Below are 23,558 nucleotides of genomic sequence, written 5' to 3' on the forward strand. Positions count from 1 at the left end.
ATCAATTTGGCACTTTTACAGTCTCAGCTTGCATTGCACTTAACATGCTTTTTTAATATTTAATTTCCTTGACTAAATCCATAAAGCAAAGAAAGGAGAGATTAAAATAACAAGAACTACATTGACTCAAATTCAGCTCAAAGTTTATGCTGGATTCTGCTCTATGCTTTTAGTGGGGAAGCAAAAAGTTTGCTCTCCCCTCTTGTGAAAGGGTTGTGTCAGAACAAGCCCTGAGGGACTTGGCTTGAAGCAGTGGTGGTAGTGTGAAGGCAATTCCTTCAGACCTTCTCCTTCCCAGGAGTGAGCAGTCCTGTTGGTCAGAGGGCTTTTGGCAGGAAGGTTCCTGTCCATATGAGTCTTCCTTAGGAATTCTGAGCAGGCTTTCAAAACTGGTTAGGAAGGAACAATTTATCTTGCTCTCATTTTAGAGGACTCTGATAACGAAAGCAAAGCATGTGGTGAGATTGAGATCTGGGCAGCAATAATCTTTATTTCAGTATGCTCATTTTGATATTGATCACAACACTGACCAGCAAACAAGGCAAGATGAACCAATTTTATATAATATTTCTGCTGACTGCACTTGAAGACCACAGCTTTTCTTCCTGTTCCAGGAAGAACATCCTTTTACAGATGTCTGCTGATATTCTTCTTTCTTCAACTGAGATAAAGAGAAAACTGTTGTGTGGCAATAAAGTCTTGGTAATTTGGTGAGAATTAATTTGCACCTATGTATAAAAATCATGTGAAGGTATCACCTGACAAATTTTGTGCTAAGCTTGCAAAGTCCAGAATTTAAATGTTAGGAAATGTTTTACTCACAGCTGCCAGCAGAACCTTAATTCACATGCTTTTTGTGTTAAGATATAGTCTTTAATTGCATAATCACATACTATTTTTTCCACAGGACCTCTGTCTCACTCAGGGCACAGGACCTACAAGAGGGCCAAGTAGAGGTTATGCAGGCACATATAAATCTGCCACTTCCTAATTTAGCTGTCCTTGACTTTGCAACCTACATAATTTTGCTTTCAGAGAGATACATATTATTTTCTTTTCTTAAACCATGATAGAGGCCGTTTTCATAAATGGTTTCTCTTGGTGGGAAACTGTTGGATGTCAGCTTCCTAAAGGAGACATAGTTAAGAAATGGATAATTCAGTAAACACAGCCTCTGTGCATTTTTAAACATGCATAGACTAACACTTCATTTGCTCTCAGCTTGCAGTGTCTCTTGGTGTTTCAAGTGCTAAAAGATTTACTATGGTTTATGACTTAAATATTTCTAACTCAATTTGTCGTTTAGCACCAAAACCCCCTGTCCTGCAGCACACTCAAAGGCTAAAGGGCACCGCAGCATTCTCCCGCTTAACTGCCCATGGATTGGAGCAGCTCTCATGACCTTTCTATTGCTCTTGGGATCTTTTGTGAAATTAATAATTAAATGCAAGGCCTCAGGTCTATCTGTAATGTAATGCTTGAGGTTTTCAGTGCAAAACCAGATTCCCTCAGTCACAAGAATTTTTATAGATTAAACAGTTTTGCTTGAAAAAAATTATACTCTCCCTCAGTATAATTTTGATTTTTCAATCCACCTCACTACTAGTTTACTCTTCTGTAGAGCATTGAGTGCATTTCCATTAAATTTCACCTAAATTTCCTTTCAAAGTACATCTCGGTCTTTATGGCGGGATGTTCCTATTTCAAACATGCAAGTTCTGGCAGGTATGACCTGGGGTGGCAACACATAACTTTATTTGCTAAGAACTGCTTAAACTTTGCTTATGGTCCCATCATTAAAATGCTGGGACACTACTGTAAAAAAATGGACTGAAGCTACAGGTAGAATGAGCAGGAAGCAGAAACACAGATCAGAGGAATGAAGTGTGATGAGCAGGCTGTCATATCCAGTTCTCTGAACCTCATAAATGGAAAATACCCAACCTTGACTTGCACTGATTTTTTAGAATGACTTAACAGTTATCAGAAAGAGCCCTTCAGTCCAAGAAGATTGTGTTTAATAGATGGCCAAGCCAGTGGGTTCGAAATCTGTAAAAATAATTTGCTACAGTCTACTGGAGCAAGTTATTGAGTGGCAAATGCATTCTAAGGCCTCTTAGTGGCAGCTCCACGATTGATCCTATAGAGACTATTTTGAATCCTGGTCTTCATGCCTTCAGCAAACGCAGGTTTTAAGTGAGAATTCAGCTGTGGAACACTGAAAGTCTCCAATGCAGATGCGTGCCTGGGCTATGTAATAGATGAACAATCTGAGACAACTCTGAAAGAATCCATTTTTCTCTTTCCAATTTCTCCCCATCTTGGTTTACTAGATTACCCAACAAATATGAGTTAATATTCTAGCTTGCAGATAGTTCTCCTCATGTTTGGAGGAACTGTGGATTTCATAACAGTTTTATGAGTTTAGAGTTGCTTTTTGGAAATGTGTTTTTAAACAGAGGATGTGTTTTATCTTTTCTAGAACATATTTTCTTGATTTAACTGGCGCAGGTTCATATTTTGTTCAATAATTTAAGCAGTCTGGGTCCAGGGCCCAAATTCTGTTGACCTTAAATATAATCCTGGTGGAGTGAATGTTGAAATAGCAAAGAGAAGTTTAGTTTTTTGTTGAAGACCAGGGTCAGTGAGAAATACTTCATCTGTTATGCTGTCCTGATTTAGAAGGCAAATGAAAGGCTTCTGTGCATTGCATTGACGTGTTGTGACTGAAAGAGTGCAGATGCATCATGATCTGGAGTCTGCTAAACTTGTGCTTGGAGGACTGTGAATATATAAGAGTCTGTTCCTGGGAGAAGTCCAACACATGTTCTGGAAAGATCCCAGCAAAACACACACACAAAAAGTTATGCAACATTTATTGGTGGGATGTGGAAAAAACCGGATGATTTACCATTTTATTTGGAGTGTGGGAGCACCATGGACATAAGTGGTTTTTACCAGTGCCGGGTCAGGAGCCGGGCCCAGGAGCTGGCCTAAAGGCTCAGGAAAAGGAGTTATGTGCATAAAATTAATAGTCTTTGTAGAAGATACCTTTTATATTGTTTTGAATATTTGAACTTTCTGTTGGGCTGCTCCTCATGCAGGGGACATAACTGGGAAGCACTGGACCAAGACCAAGGAAGAACTATATTAATTGACAATACCTAAAATCTTATGCTCTTGCAGAGAGCATAAGATCTTAGATATTGTCAGTTACTGTAGCATAAGCAAAGGAGATCCTTTCAAGAAAGCTGTGTTCCTGGGGAAAGTAGAATCTCAAATCTGTTACTACTGGTTAGAGGCTAAAAAGTAAAATTTCCAGTCCAAAGGGGCAAAATAGGTTGAAGACACAACAGATCTGTGCTTCAGGCAGCCATACCCAGCCTAAGTGGTATTTGATATTTCTGCATTGTCCAGACATTAACCAGGCACAAAGCATGGATTTGTGCTTGGGATAGTCAATCTATATCAGATTAAGGATTTGGCGTAAAAAACCTGTAGCACAACTGTTTTTTCAATTGGGTGGAGTAGGAAGGGAAGGCAGCATGTTCCTCATCTGAAATTTAATATTTGAGATAATTTCTAGTATTTGAAAAATTTTTTGAATAATATTTTGGTAGGATTAGTCACCCATTTACACCAATTATTGACAAGGACTCAGCACAAATGACATTTCATTTTTCAAGCTACTCTCTTGCTTGAAATAAAAACTGGACATAGAGAAAATGTGGAGATTTTTGAAAGAGATCTAAAAACAATAGGGTCCTGCTGACAAAAAAACCTAAAAAAAACAACAGCAACAAAAGAATTTGTTCAGTTCCTTTAGAAACACAGCCTCTGCCTTCAGAGCATTCTCAACATTCTATATTTTTTCCAATCTCTAGCAAAACAAGGGGAAGGGCTTTCCCAAGGGAAATCTGCTTAAGCCTGCTGCAATGTCTGCGAGGAGCATGGGTGCTGGTGGAGAGTGATACAGGGAGGAACTGTGCTGTCAACAACAGGAAGCTGGTGAAAAACGAGCGGTGCCCCTGGGGAGGTGAATGCAGAGCAGATGTCTCTAATTGTGAGTCACACTGTGACAACTGACAAGAGAAATTCTGCACTCTTGACACTTTAAAGATACCAAAAATACCAGAGAGCACATTCCATGGCTTCTTGAAGACTTCCATATCGAGGTAGCTGGGGGGGAGAGCTCCATCTCCTCCTGTTTCCATCACTAAACAGCCCATAAAATTTGCTGTTGATAAGCTTCCAAGCAGCCAAGCATTCTAATACTTAGATAAGTCACTAATGTTAATAAAACCACTGAAGAAATAAGAAGGAAGAAGTGCAAAGGGGATTCATGTGCAGGGCAGCACCAGTTGCTTTAGATACTGATCCTTTCAATTAAGGGTGGTTCTAGATAAGAAAGGGGAAAGTAACATCCTTGTTTATAAGGATGTTAGATTTTGAAATCTCTCTTTTTTGCCCTTGTTTTTTTTTTCATCTGGAATGACTGCAAGCATTTTCTTGATGTATTCCAATTATTGTCCGGATACAGGGTTGCAGATTTATATTGTGCTTCTTTAGTGGAGTTACAAAAAGTCAAGACCAGCAACCATTCATAGCTGGTTGCCAATTTTTTTATTTTGGGATGAATGCCTGGCTTGGGTGGGTCTGCAGATGTCAACAGTGCTACTCCAGAAATGTGTTTTTAGTTGCTTTATTTGCTCTCTTGGTGTAACTGCTTTACTGACATTAGTTTAATACCATGCTTGGGTATTCTGTCCCTGAGTTTTGTGTGCACCAAAATAGCCTAAATCAACTCCTTAGCTTGGATCTTTGTGACCATTGATATCTGGCTGAGGCATTATTGCTATTTCTCCTTTGGTCACATGCAAAAAAATTCTCCTGGTTATTTGGAGAGGTGTGTTGTGTGAATTTCATAGTGTTGGAAATATTATTGGGTGTATCTTGTTCTGCCAGCATTCGGATATCTGATATTTTGGCAATCTTCCCTATTTTTCAGGTTGTTGATATTTGTGGAAGCTAGTAACAATACAAAAGTGCATCTGGTCACTTGGGAAGGCACAACACTGCACAACTGTTCCTCCTACAGCTGCTGGGGTGCTGCTCCAGGATGCAGTTTCAAAAGTGGTGTTGGATAAGTGGTCCTGCAGGGAGGTGATGGGTTTGCTCAGGCAGGTCACACAGGTCAGAGCCTCTCAGCTCACTTCAGTGTTTCTGGGTTGGAGTTATCTTTACCACTTTCTTTTATTATTATTTTATGTTATACCAATTAAGCCTCTGTGTATCTTGCAGTAGCTGTGGTAGTCATGTCATGTCACATTTCATCATCTGGAAATCCCACTGGTCTTCCCCTCTGCACTGCTGTGTTACACTCCTGGGGTTACACCAGTGGGCCCTCCTTTGGTCCAATTCTCGTGTGTCACTGATGCAGTTTGAGATGAGAATAATTTAAATTATTGGGCATCTTGGAACAAGGCTTTCCCTTTGTAACTGTTGTGCCAGACTGACATTTGACCAGTTTGCTAGCAGATGTTTTATTAGAGGTCAGCTCCTATTGCCATTTTAAATATGTTGTTACTCTGTGAAAAGCCCAGGATTTAGACTGATGAAATTTTTCTACTGAAATATTTGTCAAACTTGAGAATGTGTAAGTTGTGTAACACCCATATACACTTGGTTACATTTTCTAAGAAAATGAACCTTTTTCTGTATCCAGCTCACAAATATCTATGCAGATACACACATATGAATTTTCCAAGGCATGCAAATCTCTGCCATCCTTCTGTGGTGTCACCACTGCCAGAAAAGTCAACTGCAATGCAAAGCCAAGGAGCAGGACTCAGCAAACCCCCCTACTTTCACATTTGGTGAGAATTTCAAAGCTTGTCTCTTGTGGTGTTATTTTTTCCTGCTGATAGTAGGAAGAGGAGCAAGCGCTGTGTGATACTGTGTTCTCGAATCTTTGGCAGGGATTTTGAGACCACAGCTCTTCTCTGCTTCTTACAGGCTTTCCCTGGGAGCAGTTGTAGGATGCGGTGGAATTTCTTTCTTCTTTGTATCTGTGTTGGCTAAAGCAGGACAGAGGAGCTTGAAAAGGCTCACCCTCCTCAAGGAACGCTATCTGATTCGTAAGCATTCCTAGAGGTTAAGGCTGGTGACTATCAAGAAAGCAAATACTTCACGCAAGGGTAAGTCCTCTAATTGTGTTTGTGTTGAATAACTGCCAGATCCCCATGTCAGGATGTCTGCAGTCACGGCTCTGATCTCACCATTCCTTCCTTGGCTGTTGCACAATTGTGTTGCATGTTTGTGGTGCGGGAGAAAGTTGGAGAGCTGGGCTATGAAACCATCTCAGGGAAGGGAGCCATGTTTTATTTTAGTTGCTTGGTTTGGATAAAAGCCTGTAGGAGATGGAATAACATAAAGAAACCTCATAATGCGGCCCATTCATGGAAAACAAACCTGGTTTTCTCTACAGATATGTGAAATATGAGGTTTGATAGCCAGGTTGGCAAAGGAAATTTCAATAAAAATGTGTTTGCTAGTGTAGTGGAAATCCTCATGTACATATGTGTGAAGTTATTACTTGTTCTACCTGGACTCTCACCCGTGATTGCAAGGTCTGTTGGGGTCAGGCTTGTAAGTCCAGTAAGGGAACTTTTGAAAAGCTGTTCATGAATCTGCTCCTCTGATGGATCACTTCAAGGGTCTGTTGTGGCAGTGAAGTGAGACAAAACAGTGACAAATAACAGTTATGAGAGGCAGGTAACCCAAAGATACTGCAATGACCTTAGCAGAGGAGAGGGGAGGGAAGAACATCATAATTCCTTCCAGCCACAGCAGAAGAGTTTTGGGGACTCTCAGAACAAGCAAGGATTGAAAACCTCTCAGGTTACACAAATATTCAATCCTGAAAGAAGACAGCAGTTGCCTCAGCCACAGAAATGTTGATTAAAAGTAATATCCTGATCAGTCTCAGTACCATAAATCTTTCCTAGATGATAAAGATGTGCATTACTCCTCTTTGGTTAGAACAAAGCAAATGTCAGAGAGGTCTAATTTTAATACAGAAAAATAGTAAGAGGTTGAGTTAATCTATGACCATCATGTCATCTCACATAATAAAATCTGGTGAGCTGGTAGCAGTGCTCCAGGAGGATGTCTGTTCCACTTCCTAAACTAGGAAAGGGAGAATTATCCAGAGCAATAAAGAGCTTGTACAAATAATACAAGGGAAATCAGAAGTTAATCTGAATACCAACTCACTCAGTCTAATCCTGAATAGCTCCCTGCCAACTGCTCCGTTACCTGAAACAGGGGTCAACTGATAAACATCAGCCAGTCCTCTCATTAAAAAAACACAGCTAACAACCCCCCTTCATCTCTGAATCTCAAATTCCATCGTTCCCGATAAGCACTAACCAGTCCCTCATCTCTCATTTGCAGTTCATATCCTGCGCTACACAGATTTGCTGTTAGAGATAAGGATATGAGAAAGCAAAGCCATATTCATACACATGTTGCAACCTGCGAGCCTCTCTGGGGCTGCCGTGCCTGGTGCTGGAAATAGGGGCGGTCAGTGAATCTGCACTAGGATTTGGGATCTGGCCACACTCGTGTTGTTTGGCAGCCTTAGCCAAAGCAGTGAAGGAAAGCAGTGTGAGCCACCTGAGAGGGGAAACAGATGACTGGCAAAAGAGCGAGCGAGCAAGGAAGAATGGCAGCCAGAAGGACCTGCTGTGTGTCTGGGAGCTGAAACGGGGAAGAGGAACAGGGAGCTGTAATCCCAAATTTATGAAAGTTGTCACCCAGCTGCCATCATACCATGTAAACTACTTTTGGATTCTTGTCCCATGCTCACCATTGTTAGATATTTGTCAAAGCTAAAGGCAAACCAACGTTTTCTGCCTTTGCCTTTCAGCATGGGTGAGGTTTCAATGTCCTAAAAAACAGGTAAAACCAATCAATGTTGGCATTCAGATGGCAGCCAGTATAAGGTGGTTCCTGAATCAGTGCTCTGGCGTTTGAGTCAAACATTCCTATTCAGTCACTTATCCAATGTTTTTCTACATTTTTGGAAAGGTACAGAACTTGTGTGTTTTGCTTTTCTTGGTAGCGGAGGAAAATAAGGGTTGAGTCAGCTGCCTCACAATGCAGAATTCTTCTTTACAACAGGTTAGAGGTTTCCCAGAGAAAATTGCTCTTTTCTATTCTGCAGACTTTGGTTCTTCATGTGTTTTAGATTTGCTGATAAACTAGTCAAAACTAATCAAAACCAAAACAGAACACAACCAATATAAAATCCCCCAACAGACTTCTTAAAGGTCACTGACTGAACTATATTTAGTTTTAATATTTTTTTTAATTTCGGAGTGTGGGAAATAAGCAGGGGTTATTTCCGCCAGCAAACCAAGTTTTTCTTATCCTGTTTTTTTGACTTCAGATTTAGCTGAAATCAAATATTAAGCCCTGACAGAATATCTAAACAATAATCTGACAACAATATGTCTTGTTTACACTCAAATTGCTATTCACTGTCACTTTACTTGTTAAGGGAAAAATAAAGCCTGTTTCAGTGAGCCACACGTAAACTAAATTTAAGTCAGTTCTGTGATTAAGGTCTTGGAGAGAAGCTCTCTGTAGCAGCTTATATATGCTTGTATTTATGGAAAGTTTACCCTCAAATTGGAAATAAGTCAATATTATTTCAGTGATATGTTTTCCTTTTGAAAAAATTCACTTTTGTCAAAGTGAGCAATATAGAGAAACCTATAAAATGGATTAATTTAGATAATTATTTGTGGAAACTAGATGTACTCTTTCACATTATATTTCTCTGTGAGTTATCACCCATTTGACTTTCCAAGCACATGGTCTCCCTTCCACTATTTACTTTTAATTTCAAAGGGGGGGGGAAATAATGGGATGAGGGGTTTTGGACTATTATTCCATTTGAAATGCCTAGACAGTAATGAAATAAAATATCCTATGCATCCTTTAAAAGCCAGACACTTGCTATTGAAAGGGAGATAATTCCCTCCTCCCCCTTAGCCCCATTCCACCCCAAAAAAGAAGGAAAAAGAGAACAGGTGCAGTTAATGGGCCAGACTAAAGTATCATGGGAGATTTTCAAAGCCACAGATGAATTTAGCTGCACCACTTCCGAGGAAAATAAATGAGTGTTATTTACTTGGGTTTTCTGCAGTTTGAAATTATCCTCTCAAATGTAGGCTTTGGGGGAAAAAGTGCTTGAAATAATTGTAGATGTTTGGAATCGACATGTCAGCACCACCTCATATGACAGGGACGAATGCCACTCATTCGTACACGGATTTTCCATAGACAACCAGAACACCAGAGAATATTGCCAAGCACTGCCAGTGAAAAGCAGGAATAGACTTGCCTTATGACTCCACTCTTTATTTTGTTACTTTTTCAAACCTGTTTCTGAGCGGGTACCAAGATCTCGGCATTTGTCTTAGGCAGGCAACTTTATATCTTCTTTTCCTTTGGACTAGCAGAACTTTTCCTCCTACCTACACTCCCTGTTGCATTTGTTTATCTAAAATTGTTCTGGAAAATTATTAGTTTATGAAAAGGTAATATGTGTCTTGATTCTATGAAATTAATAAATTATTAATTAAGAAGACTTTCAATCCCACATATCCATACTCCAAATATATACATGCACGGAGACACATATGTTAAATCTATTAAACAACAACTTTCAGAAACTTTGGAATTATACAAAACTTAGACAAAACAGTACATTTAATATACCATTTGCCTTATTCATGGGTAACTTGCTCATCTCTGGGCCTACATCACACGTGGTGCTGATCCAAACATGCATCCAACTAATTTAAATGGATTTTATCTGTGATATTATTTTAAAACCATAGCTCTTTGCAAGGTCTACCATTTTGTAAAGTCACTGTGGAAACACAGTGAAAACTGTTTATCGAAGTGATAATTATACTCATTTCCATAAGGGAGCTTTTTTCCTTTATGCATCCTAACTTTAGTAGATCATCAACTTGTTTTATATTCAGTATTTAAAAATTGTTTGGCAAAGTGGCTGAGTAGCCAAAAATACAAATTATCTTTCTTGGACTGTTTTTTTTTTTTAAATTTTTATTTTTCATGAAATACCTTTTCTTCCTTGACCCACTGCAGATAAATTCAAAGCAAGAACTATGTTATTTCTTTAGTTCTAATGACTCACTTCGGTTAGGAACAAACTCTGTTGTGGTGGTTTTTCCTTCTAAGATAATGTCATACACTGCATTCCAACATAACAGTAGCTTTTAATTCAAAGACATAGGAAAAAAAAAAAAGAATGATTGAAAATCACCCATAGGTAATGGAGCAAGCTACTCCAGAATCATCCTCAGGTCTGGATTCATCTGTCTGTTTTTCTACAGATTGGGGGATTTTTTTTTTAAGATAGTTTTTAATGCTTGAACAAATCCCTTTTTCTTCCCTTTGGTAATGTGGTTAACTGTCTGGAATGTGAGCCACTGGAAATTCTTCCCCACAGAAGAATCTCCATTAAGCTTTCAAACAGAGTTACTTCATCCCTACAGCTGCATGGATAGAAGGCTTTCTAGTGCCTAAATACTTACTGTATATGTCATCCTTAAATTTATTTATTTTTTTTTTTCCCGGCCAGAGCTTTGGGAGCAGGTGCTAGCCTTTTGCTTCCTTTCTGCTTCCTCTGTGGGGAACGGGCTGGAAAGAGCCAACTAATTAGAAAATTCTACAGGGAAATTAATTCTGCAAACAGCTGAGGAATGGCATTTCAGCATAATGCTCACTTTGTCTGTCAGCAGAGCACTGGTTGGCTTCACAAGTGGCAGCTCTCCCAGATGTTAAACATGTTGTGATGAGACCAGAACTGCATCACATGTTGCCCGTTTCTAAAAGTCGTAGTGCTCTGGAAGAGTAAATACATTAAAACCAACCTCTGGGACGTGCTGTGTAGTGTCACAAGGCAGCAGCAGGGGTTTTTTACGTATTATTGAAGTGTAGCAATGAACCAAATCATTTTTAGCGAGCTTAGTTCCAAATGCTGCCTTTGCTTTCATGTAGGGCTGGGGGCATGGAGAGGGAGGGTGTGAGGAGCCCCACTAAACCACTCTGTGTGAAGGCCTGGGTTGTCAAAGAGTGCTGTACACTTTGAAAAATATGTGCATGTGCAAGCTCTGTGACATGTCTGAGCAAACCCCTCACGTACCCAGTTGGCTGCTCATATGCACGTGAGGGGAGTCGGATCAGCGTCCGCAGGGTTCCCTCTTCGGAGGCACTGGTGACAGAAAAATGCAGGCACAGGGCCCTCGGAAGGAGCCTGTTCTGAGGTGTTCATGGAAACAGCACTTTGTGAAGATGGTGACAGACTACTCATGTCTCAGAGATCTCACCAGAACCTGGTTTGGTCACCTGAGCATTTCTTACTTGTGGACTAAACCCAGCCGCTTGCATTCCCTTATGTGATGTGCCTGGTTCTGAGCTCGCTTCTTGTGACAGATCTCTGTGACCCTCAAGCCCAGTGCTCCTCCCAGCTACATTCCTCATCTGTTCCTTCCACAGCCCTCAAATTTCCCAGCTAACCCTCAGGAGCAGAATTCTCATGCATGTTGCTCCCTCATGCAGACTGAGGTGGCACCTCTTGCTTCTGAGCTGCCAGGGGGTGGCCCTGGGCTCTGAGTATTCAGCTATGCACAAGTGGCCCTCACAGTACAGATGTCTGAGAATTTGCCCTGAATTTAACATTGGAAGAGTGACTTGTGAGTTCCCATTGAGTAATACAGAACTGCTTTCTTATCTTTTTGATCTCACCATGATGTTGAAACTTGGAGTGCTCTGAACACCTGTTGATGGTGGTGGTTCATTTTTCAGATGTCTTACTCTGCCTCAGTGGCTCTTGTATTCTTGAGTTCTCTTTTATACTCTATCTCTGTCATAAATATCTAAATACTTTTCCTTCCTCCATCTCCTAAGAACTATTTTGTCTTATCTAGGAAAATAAAAAATAGGATATTCATGCAATTCCCATGGAAATATGTTGTTTTTCTGCAGCTAAAGACTTTCCAAAGCATTTTTCTTTGTCTTATGTTTGATTGACTGTAGCAGGACTCATTTTTTTCTTTCTTTTTTTAAAATTTCCAATGTCCTGTACTTCACAAATGCAATATCATTCTATATGCTGTCTCAATCAAAAATCTCATCACTCCTTATTTTCTTATCAGTCTGTTCTCTTCAGCATAATTACATTGCTTAATATGTAGCATAATGTTTGGTTCAAGGACTGTTTTAACGGTAAAATATCCATATCCTATTACTAGTCCAGTGTTAACATGTAGAAGTTTGAGAATTATTTAGTTATAAACTTTATTTAAATAGAACCTTGAAATTTTGGCCATGCTCATGTTGATGTATGATCATCTTCCAGCATGAAGCACTAACTAAAGGGCTTTGACTTGGAAAGAGTAATTTTCACAGATGAAGATCATGCTTGCAGAAGAAAATAATAGCATTCCATCTTTGTCTTTAACAAAAATCAAGCCAGTTTCTATATTTTCTAAATTTACTTCACCTGTTAGCAATTACAGTTTTCCTAATGAGATTTAATTGCTTAAGAAATCATTGAAATGAAATCCCAGCTAAATATTAACATTCCCCTTATCTAATTCATAATTTGAAAATATTCTTTACATGTTTTAATTGCTTTCTTTAGATGCATACATGAACAAATTAGAAGGACTAAAAAGCATCTCTCTCCAAAAGAGAAGTACATAGACTTTTGGATGTGAGCAACTGGAATCTGAAGCCTCTTTGCTCTAGAGGGGTCCTAATGTCCCACATAGAAGATTTATTCTGTAGTCACATTTTCTGAAGTAATTGACTTTTTAATTTTGAGATCCTAAATGCTGCCTAAAAACTGCCTGGCAGTTTTCCAAAGTGCACTGTGATATAATGATGCCTGCATTATGGAAGTTTGTCAAGTGGTCCGTGCTTAACACTGTTTGCACTTAAAACAAGAACCAAATGAAATTATAAAATATTATTATCACATATTCTTCCCAGAATTATATTTTTTATTAGGGTATGCTTAATAATTGCAGGAACACTGGCAGCTGAAATTTCTAAAGTGATTGCCAAATATGAAATAAAATGGAAAATGAGAAATAAAATGTGCTATTTATTGCAGGTCAAGATAGATTACCTTTATATTCTACCTAGATAGAAGTTCTTAGTGATTTAATTTTCTGTTTATTGTCATACAGATGTTCAAAATACTGACCCAGCTGGTGTGGAAATTTCATTTTTTCCAACTTATGATAATGAATTGAATCATTAAAAAAAATTATAAAACATCTCCATATTGCGTCCATAGAGATTCACTAGGATGATTTGCACTGAATGACTTTTTACATGGAATGGATTTCTTTTCCAAAGTTCAACGAGAGTCAAGACTACATCCGTACATGTTTAGGAGCCAAAAATTGTAAGTAAAGGAGAAAACACATCTGTGTGTGGAAGTTCTTGAATAATTGCTCTGTTTGTTTAATGATATAGCTGATGTTGTGCTCCTGGAGAGTACAGCAGAGCTGGAGCAGCATGGATAAGGATGTTTTCCTTCAGGGTAATGTGCAATGCTTTGTTTTGTCCTTGTGTGCTCAAGAGGACTGCATTCCCATCTTGGCTGCAATAGATCTCCCCTTTTAAAAATTGAAATTTTCTTTCAACAAAGTAATGCTGGTTTGAGAAATTAAAACTTTTATTTATTTACTGATTTCCACTTCAAAGCAAAGTAGTTTGCTCACCCATTTGAGAACAAAGCTACTCACTGAAGCTGATCGGAGTTTGCAGAGGATTTTAGTAAGCCCAAGAGTTCATTTTTCAGTCAATTTTGTATTCATCAAGAAATTTCATTCATCTCTAGCTGTAATGGTTTGGTTTGCAAGTTTTGGGGTTTTTTTAATATGTGTTTACCACCCATATTGTAAGATTTAATAAATAAACTCAAACTGATTTATGATTTGTTTTGCTTGGACAAGTTTATGAATAGAAATGTTGTATAGGATTTAATTAAATTCTTTCTTTCCTCCAAGGATGCCACTATCCAAAACAAATGGAGAATTTTGTTCAGAAATTGTGCTCACACTTTGTAGTATTATGGGTACTCTTGAGAGAAACTGACATCTGGGGTAGATATTCATAAGAACGATTTCCAGAGTTCAGAATGGAAACTTTTAAACTTTCATGCTGTCTTTAAGTTTTAATATATGCCTGGCTTAATACTGCATTTCACTATTTACATAAATTCTGTATTTTGCATAACAGATGCATGTCAGCAAACTGTAAACCTTTTCTTGATACATTTTAGCAGCAGCTGCAAGTAACATCCCTTGTTGAATTTCTAGATTGTTCGCCGAGGTCAACATTCATCAAGCATTTTCCTACTACACTTTTAAAGACTTTCCTCTATCTGCTCTGGAAATGCAAGAGTTATTCTTTTCTCTGAAGTCCCACCAATTTGTTATTTGTAGGCATTGCATGGAGAGGAAGGAGGGATAAGGAGGCAGTGGGAGTGGGTCAGTATTTTACTGTAGTGCCACTCTGGTGGTACTGCAGGCAGTCAGATTTACCCCTGACCTGCTGACTGCAGTGCTGTCCATGGCAGCCTCTCAGAAAAGAAAGGCAACCTCTTTTTTGCTGCTGGTTAATGTGATGTAGCACAGATGAGAAAATAGGTAGATATCTACACCAACTTTATTCTCTGACCAAAGAATCTGACAGGTTAAAGCTCTACTACCTCTCCCAAAGGCCAGGTGTGTGCGGGGTGGACTTATGTCCTTCCTATTTATAACAATATCCAGAAATGCCAGAACCTAACTGTGCTGTTATTTGAACCTAACTGTTTAAGTACCATCTAAGGATATTATTCAAACACCTGTATTTCATGACCAGAAAACCACTCTGTTAAACTCATCTGAGGGCCTGCTGCCTCCACAGGAGGACTGTGTTGGAGTGGCTAAGGGTACCAGTTCATGTCCCTCGTGGCTGAAAGAAAAAAAAGTAATGGCATATGAATAAAAAACCAGAAATTTCTAGAAAAGACCTTGATTTTTTTTTTGCCATAAGTCAATAAATATTTTTTTTACACACACAGATACGTTAGGCCAGTACCAAGTGCTTCTGGAATCCCACCCTTAACACCAGCCTTCTTAAGTGCCAACCTGCTTGCCTTCTTTCCAGTGCTGGAAAAAAATCCCTGAAATCTCTGACCCTCAGCCCCAAAGCAGAAGAAATGAGGTTAGTTTGTGGTTTTTTTTATTTGGAAGTTTGGGGATTTTTCTTGGTAGGTCACATAGAAAGAAATACCAAGCGGAAATTAGATGAACATAAAATTATTTCTGACACATTTGGCAAATAGTGGTGTTTTTAAGAACCCTGCTCATGAATGCTGTTGTGTAAGCAGCCACTTGCTCAGTTTGAGTAAGAGGATTTCTTTCCATAAAGCAGAAAGAAAAGATCACCAGCTGGGGATTCATCCTTTCCACTCATATTTTCTTTGCCTGTGATTCCCAAAGTGTTTGGTGGAAATGGCAATGTTGTTGTACTTTTACAAGTAAAGCAAAGGAGAGTGAAGATATGAAAACACCAGTGCTTGAAAAATTACATTCCTGGAAAAGAGACACACAGAGGATCTGACAGAGAAAGCTGATGCTCAGGAACACACTAAGAACCTTCAGAGGGTTGGTATTTATGGAAAACAAAGCATTTTTTAGGAGTCTAAATTATACACTAAGCAACTGCCCCAAACTTTTATTACATTCTAGGAAAAGAGCAGAAAAAAATTCCACAAAATGCTGAGTTATCTATACTAAATGTTAGACTGGATATTATATCCTGTCTTTAATGTTGCAAAAAAAACCCCCCTGAATTGTCTGAATTACCATCATTTTTTAAAAACCAGAAACACAGTCTGGGAAAAACTTTTTATGCTGGGCTGCTTTTTAGCTGGGTTATTTCTGAGGAATTTAAAAGAGCTGAAAATCTCATATTTTGCATTGCATAATCAATGGTTCAAAGACTGACCAAATACCCATCATTCTGTTCCATTCATAAGATGATGCCACACACGGTCAGGTGGCATTTGTCCAGAAGCTGACATGTCCTTTCATTGCTAAAAAATCTGGTTTGGAATGGAATGGAGTCAAGTACAGGAAGGAAATGATTATGGAAACTGTAAGAATTTGAGACCTCAGCTATCTTTAGACACAACAAAATATTACCTCCTGTTATTGGCAGGTATGTAATTACTGATCAGACAAAAATGCCAAGAAATATTTCAAGAAGGTGTTTGGCTTCTGGAAGCTAATTCTGCCATCAGAATGCTTGTGAGACATATGTAGAGCATCACCCTGTAGAGCATATTTTTTCATATATGAAGAAAAGCAAAATATTGGAGCTTGGGCTTTTACTGCCTGTTTCAAGGGACCCTACTGCATGTCTTTGCACCCTGAAAAGACCCTTTATCAAAAGAAAGATAAACTCCAAAGAACACTGTTAAACTAATTTTTTTTCATTTAAATGGATAAGATTGTGATAGATACAGCTGATTACATTATCAGAGTCTAGGAATTTTAAGATCAGCTCAGGTTCCAGAAAAATTCAATCTATTCAAAAGTTAAAATAATTTTCAAGTGCATCATGTGAAAGGCAATTAGAAGTACAGATCTCATGCTGATGCACAGAATTTTCCAAGTTATTTGGAGAAATTTAAGTGTAGAACTGATTGTGTTTAACCTTTGCACAACAGCAGTTTCTTTCAGCTGGAAATTATGAAGTCAAGCATAAAACAAGCAAGATTTGCATATCTAAGACATATTCTAGACTTTAAGCCACTTCAAATGCAGCTATTTTCAAATAAAATTTTGAATTTTGTCCTACATAACAAGTAATTTCTGTTCTCTTAAAATAATATATTGTACACAAGAATATCAAAATAACGAGTGTTCTTTGCTAGAGCGACAGAACAAATGCACACATAAGTGAAAATGTAGAATATTTACTGCACAGAAAGAAGCAAATATGTTGGGCATGGATAATAGCTATTCAACTATGTTTGCAGTGGAAACCACCTCTTTCCTGAATAGACCATGTTGTTATTTGTATCTGCATCCTCAGTACTTAAAATGACCTTAAAGAATGTTGAGTGAAAGCCAATTTTAATTAACTACAATTTGATCATTTAATATTTGAGGAGATCAGATCTCCATGGAAGTAGTGCAGGGCTAAATCTGCAGAGAGCACATTTCTGGCTAGCACCACCCTCACTTAAAGGCATCCTGCCAGCTAGCAGGGATTTTTGCTCCAAGATTAGGCACATCTCTTCCTTAATGAGTGGAGGGGAAGAGCTAAGTCAGCTCAGAGTAATGTGGCTGGAGAGCAGCAGCCTGAGCACGTCCAGGGAAAACCAGCAAGATGTCAGCTGTATCCCTGAGAGTGAAGCATTTAACTATATTTAGTTTTCTCTGCAGTGAATTAAAGATCTCTAAACTGGCTAAAGGAAATCTCAGGCAAATATTCAAAGCATTCACCTGAGTGTGGGCCTGAGAAGTGTTGGTACCTGAAAAACTGCCAGGATTTCTGTAACAATCCAGTAAATCAGTGCAATAAGTGTTCAAACAGAGCCACATATATATGGAGACAGAATATCCACCCAGAGACCTAAAAATATAATATTTCTTCATGTATATGATGAATTAAACTATCTCAGTACATGGGGCAAAACAACAGCAAATACTTCTACTGTTTCAGGACTTATTTTTATAAGTAAATCTTCACTTTATCCAGTTTAAAATTTTTAAGACAATTATCATGTAACCTTGACAAAGCCTGGAAGTCACTGAGTAGATCATGCAGATCTGTGTTACCCTGAGGGCACAGACTGCTCAGTAAATCTGCCTGGTCTTCTCACTCCTGCATTGAACTTAAAAAGCCAAAACAAAACAAGAAACCCAATCCCTAAAAACAAGTACACTCCTCCTCAGACGATGCTTGAGGGAGTTATTCCAACTTGTTCTTTTTCCCACTTACCTTCTATGGGAGGAAATATTTATGGAGGAAACAAACTGAAAAAGATCACAGAGATCCTGCCACACAGATTTCCTGGTGTTATTCTACAGAGGAAGAGGGAAAAATTCTTTACTCACATTCCTTTCTCCATGTAAACAGGGGAAAAAAATATTGTCTTTTGTCAACATTTTGTTTTGCTCATTTGTCATTATCTTCAAAACTATTCTATGAAGATACAATTTTTTAATCACTACTGGTGTATTCAATAACAAAAATGATCCTTTGGGTATGCATTTGTAACATGCTGAAATGCATTGTTTGCTAAGTGGCCTTATCTATAATTCAGAGATGATTTGTCTGCTTTGGAAGATCATTTGGCAAAGTCTGTGAAAGGAAATAATTTAGTTATTTGGCTGCGTTAAGGATGAACTTAATTTAAGATGAATTAGAACTTCTAGAGAAGTGACATGAAAAGAACCCAACAGCCAAAGTTCTTGGCTTCAGAAGAGGTAATTAGCCAGTACTGGAAAAGCCTTGATTGCCATGCAGTAGGATATCCATTAGTGGATCTAGAGGGGCAATTTGAGAAGATGTTCATCCTGATGAATGCTTTAGCCTGTTTCAGTGACAAAATAGATTAGTTTAAATTGCTCCTTTAAATTATTCAGGGACAGACTTCATTTCAGTTTGAGGCCCTCTCTCCTCCCTCTTGTTGCTCCACAGCCCTAAAAACGTAGAGATGTTGCAACCCAAGTACCCAAGTGAAGGCAAAGGTCTATCTGAAAATGCCTTGGGTTCCAGAAGATTCATGTTCACAGCATGAATAGAGACTGGCTATTCAGAACTGGTAAGGTAAGTGTTTGCTAAGTGAAGATACAGTTCACAAGCATTTGTTTCAAGTAATTTTTGGAGTAGTGATGAATCTGTGCAATTTTATTTTCACCTCAACAGGACATTAGGTGTTCCTAAGCTGTTTAATGTATGTAATGTGATCCTCTATGATAAAAACGATGCATTAGTGAACTGAGTGACAAGAAGAGTGCCGAGGCCATTTTACAGGTTATAGGTCTTAAAAGTCTAAGAACATTTTAAAGTCGTAAACAGAATTATTTATTATATGAAAGCATGTATCTGAAGGTGCGAGAGTCCTAAATGAGCATTCTTACAGTGTCACAATTGGTTATGAGTATAAAGTATATGAGTATAAAATCTTAGAAATAAAATTCCAGAATAAACAGTAGTCTTAACATGGAATTAAACATAACATTCCAGCCTTAGGATAAAACAACCTTCAATTCCTGACCTCAAACAGAGTTTCTGGCCGTGGGGTCACAATAACAAAAAGGGATCACGAGATCACAAATCCCAGACAGGGGTCCCAGCAGCGGGGATCACAGGGACAGGAAAGGTCCCGAGATTCAGAACCCACACAGATTTCCCGGCTGCAGGGTCACGATGGCAGTGGGGGATCCCGAACCAGCAGAGTTCCTGGCCACGGGATCACAGTGACAGGAAGGGGGTCCCAAGGTCCCAAACTCACACAGAGTTCCTGGCCACGGGATCGCAGTGACAGGAAGGGGGTCCCAAGGTCCCAAACTCACACAGAGTTCCTGGCCACGGGATCGCAGTGACAGGAAGGGGGTCCCAAGGTCCCAAACTCACACAGAGTTCCTGGCCACGGGATCGCAGTGACAGGAAGGGAGTCCCAAGGTCCCAAACTCACACAGAGTTCCTGGCCACGGGATCGCAGTGACAGGAAGGGGGTCCTGGGGTCACAGAGGCAAGAAAGGGTCCCAGGGTCCCGAACCCGCGCAGAGTCCCCGGCAGCCCCGAACGGAGTTCCGGGACAAACGCTGCAGGGGGAAAGGGAAGGGACGGGACCCCAGGGCCAAGACCCCAGGCAACAATGCTACAATAGATGGTACCTTTAGAATCCCATTTGGCTCCCTGGCAGGGCTCCCTCCTCAGGCTGCAAAAGGTGAAGGTTGAATCGATAGATCGGGTTGATCAATCGATACCTTCTCTTTCAGCCCAGAGGCTTTTTATCTATAATTTACAAATGCATATTCATGCCTTTATCTACACACTACCCAATCTAGGTGCAATTTTCTAAGTTCGTAAAACTACGAAAACTACGAAAAGCAGCATCAAAACCCTACGCATACAGCATATCTATCAGTGCAAAAACTCTATCTTATTGGCATAAAAGTTCTATCTTATTGTGTGAAAAAATTCTATCTTGTTATGTGAAAAACTCTGTCTTAACATACGTAAAAAACTTTATCTTACTTGCGCAAAATTCATACCAAAAATTATAAACAGTACTCTATTTTTGTTGTGTCTAAACTCTATCACTAGACCTGAAGCTCTATACTTCTACACTAACAACTAGGCACTTAGGGCATGTGAAGCTTAAAACTGAGGCTTAGATTTCTACTTTATGCATATATGGCTTTATATATTCTAATTTTTCTAAAGGTTTTAATTCAATCCCTTCACATTTCACTCTCTGTGGAGGATCCATGGAAACATGGACTCCAACAAAGAGCATGTGTAAAAAAGATCCTTAAGGATCAGCCAAGATAATTTGCATTTATTTTAATGATGTCCAAACGGTTTTCTAACTAAAGATGTTAATAATTACAATGAGAAATAAAACTTTAGAAAGAGTTAAATTTATTGGCAGGCTTTATTCTGCTGCAGTGTTCTGTTTGACATAGTTCCATAACCTCTGCCCTTCAATAAATGTCAATTTGTTTTATTATTAAAAATTTCTTCAATGTCTTAGCTGTGAAGAGAGACGGTGCATGGAAATTGTCAGGGATATATCACGTTTTGCATTCACGTGCTCATGGTTTCCCTTAGGGTGACTGAAAGGTCAGAGAAGATGCTGCAGGAAGACTTTCAAGCAACAATAAATATGGAAGTTGTTCCAGAGGGTGGGACTGGTCTTCTGTTTATCTGGTACTAGAGGCACTTTTGGGGGTACGTGATTTGTAAACCTTATAAAATGACGGAATCATAATGGCCTTATCCACCTCCTATGAAGAAAAAAGCAGCACTACTGAACTTAGTCCTCAACACAGTCCTAACAGTATCTCCAAGGGCTGCTTCAGAAAATATAAACACATGAAAGAATAGCCAGAAACCCAATCTGCTCAGCAATCACAGATTTCTCAGTTGTGTGTTGAAGACATAGCAACCCAAATTACCCTTGAAATGACTCTATTTATTTCAAGTCATATCCTTTTCCGAGCTGTATTTTTAGACAAATTCATACTAGTAGTACAAGAGCTTGTTCCAGAGAAGGACTTAACTTGGGTTTATGTTAACATATAATTTGTAAAAGTTTGTAGTAAACATCCTTCACTGAGACTGGCAGAAACTGTAGGAAGGAAAACGCCACCACTAACTTTGGCTACTTGCTTTGATTCAGACCTCATTGTGCGAGGTTTGTTGTGAGAGTTCCAAAACTGCACAGAAGTGATGAATTGTCATGTCACTAAGACCAGAATTTCCAAAGCAGCCTCGTCTTTTTAGATTTTGACTTCCAATATAAACACTCCCCAGAGGCCTGGTGTTGGACTGGGAACTGTGCTAGCAGGCTTTCATTCAGATAGCAAGAAATGTGCAATGCATGATTCAAGACTTTAAGCCTGAGCTGGCATCCTGTAATGCACTCACTGAAGCTGATGAAATCTTAGGGTGTACAGGAAGTGCCTGCTGAAGCCTTGCAGAGAAACACTTAGTGACTATTTATGTAAATACAGTAAACAGAGAAGGGAACTGCCAGTATGCACGTGCTGCTGGTCAGTCTGAAGCAGCTGCTCTTCCCGGGGCAGTTTTTATATCCTTCACAATAAAAGGACCGTCATTATTTTTCCGGTTCTAGAAGGGTTTCCCCTCTGTTAGTCATAGAGAGTGAAAACAGGTCTGTAATCTCACTTCAGTTGCATTTGGAAACTAGTCTTGTTTGTAAAGATGGAAGGAAACCCAGCAGGAACCTATTTCTCTGCAGAGGCATTCAGTTTTTCCATGGTCCACTCTTTTCTCCACATTGACCAACTTCTCTGCACTGGGTAAAGTTTTGGACTCCTTCAAAACACCAGTTTATCACTGATACAATTCAGGATACATCAATGACTTTGAAAAGATGTTCTAGAAACTGCTATGATATTGCACTCTGTGTGAATTCTGCTTTATTATTTAAATCGTGTCGTTGTTCTGGTCAAAATTGCTTGTGTCATTGTTTGAGCAAGCTTATAATGGGAAAATCCATTTCTCTGAAGTGCCAGCACTTTAAATAATTTAAAGCTACTCTTTCTGTTCTACCAAAAGGAAGTTTAATCTATTACTTATCTGTCCAGGCACCTACTGTTCAAAGGTGTTGGACTCTCTTGAATTAAAAGAGAAAAAAAGGTGTTGGAATAAATTAAATAAATATTTCCATATAATAAATGGTGGCAATTTAATAATTAGTGAGAAGCCTTGTGTTTATAGATTTTTCATAACATGGCATATGAATAATGAAAACAGAAGGTTGTTTATTCAGCATATAAGAGCCAATTTTAGAGGAATAACAGATGGTGAGTGCCAGAGCCAGAAGAGAGTGAATATTTTTTAAAAGCTATGTGATCATGTAATTGAATGGATTAAATATGAGAATTCACAAATATTCAGGTGAGTTAGGTTCTGTTCTCATTGACAGTGAATAAACAAAGACATTTCTGCTTACCTATGTGTACACACATTTATTAATGGGGAATTAACAGCATGACAACCATGTATTCAACAAGCCTCAAACTTCAACATGACTCAAAATACTCAGTTCCACATAACAAAGTGTTTATGTGGGGAAATCAAGTAGCAGAAATCAGTCCAAATTGCTCAAAAATTGTGAGTATTACCTTGTTAAGATTTGTTTCATCAGCATGACCAAACTAGTACAACAGAAGAGTTGTCCTGTCAGGTTGTCAGGAGGAAGAGTGGGAAGATGAGTGGAAGAAGAGGGAATTACTGAACTTTTCATTATTGCAGAGCTTTACAAAGCTGGAAATAGTCCCACCTTCTCCAAGTTGTAGTATCTCAATATTCTCTTAAAGAAGCATATTAATTTTAAAAGTCTTTAGGAGCAGCACCAAAGACTATGTGTGTCCATTTATGCCTACTGAACTGCTGTTCCTTTGAGGAGTTTCAGCATCCTGGATGCTGGGTACTGCTTTGTTTTAAATCATCTCCACAAAGGGTTTTTGCAATCCAATAATTTATTTTATATATGTTTTCTACCAGAGGGAGGCTGTATCACAAGCAATGCCAATGAAATACGGAGGTCACACTTCTGGTGCTTGCTCTATGATTTGCTTCATATAGCAACCTAGACACAGAAGCAGAACTAGCTGTGACCTGCATTTCCACCTAAGGTCTGGAGCAGATAACTTGATAAAATCAGGGAAATTTAAGTT

General features: G+C 38.9%; 1 long non-coding RNA gene across 9 annotated transcripts in view; it reads left to right on the forward strand.

Annotated features, from left to right (window-relative positions):
* LOC134559934 (uncharacterized) overlaps positions 1-23,558 on the forward strand; it is a 163,036-nt gene that overhangs the window by 133,839 nt on the left and 5,639 nt on the right. For 6 of the 9 annotated variants that reach the window (XR_010082628.1, XR_010082630.1, XR_010082627.1 and 3 more), the window contains 4 exons: positions 13,296-13,516; positions 15,185-15,327; positions 18,820-18,948; positions 20,962-23,432. This is a non-coding gene — a long non-coding RNA (uncharacterized LOC134559934). Of the gene's footprint in view, positions 1-13,295; positions 13,517-15,184; positions 15,328-18,819; positions 18,949-20,961; positions 23,433-23,558 lie in introns of those variants that run through there. The other 3 variants (XR_010082629.1, XR_010082635.1, XR_010082634.1) reach the window with 3 other exon arrangements.

The sequence above is a fragment of the Prinia subflava genome, chromosome 18 (assembly GCF_021018805.1).
Source record: "Prinia subflava isolate CZ2003 ecotype Zambia chromosome 18, Cam_Psub_1.2, whole genome shotgun sequence".
NCBI lineage: Eukaryota > Metazoa > Chordata > Aves > Passeriformes > Cisticolidae > Prinia > Prinia subflava.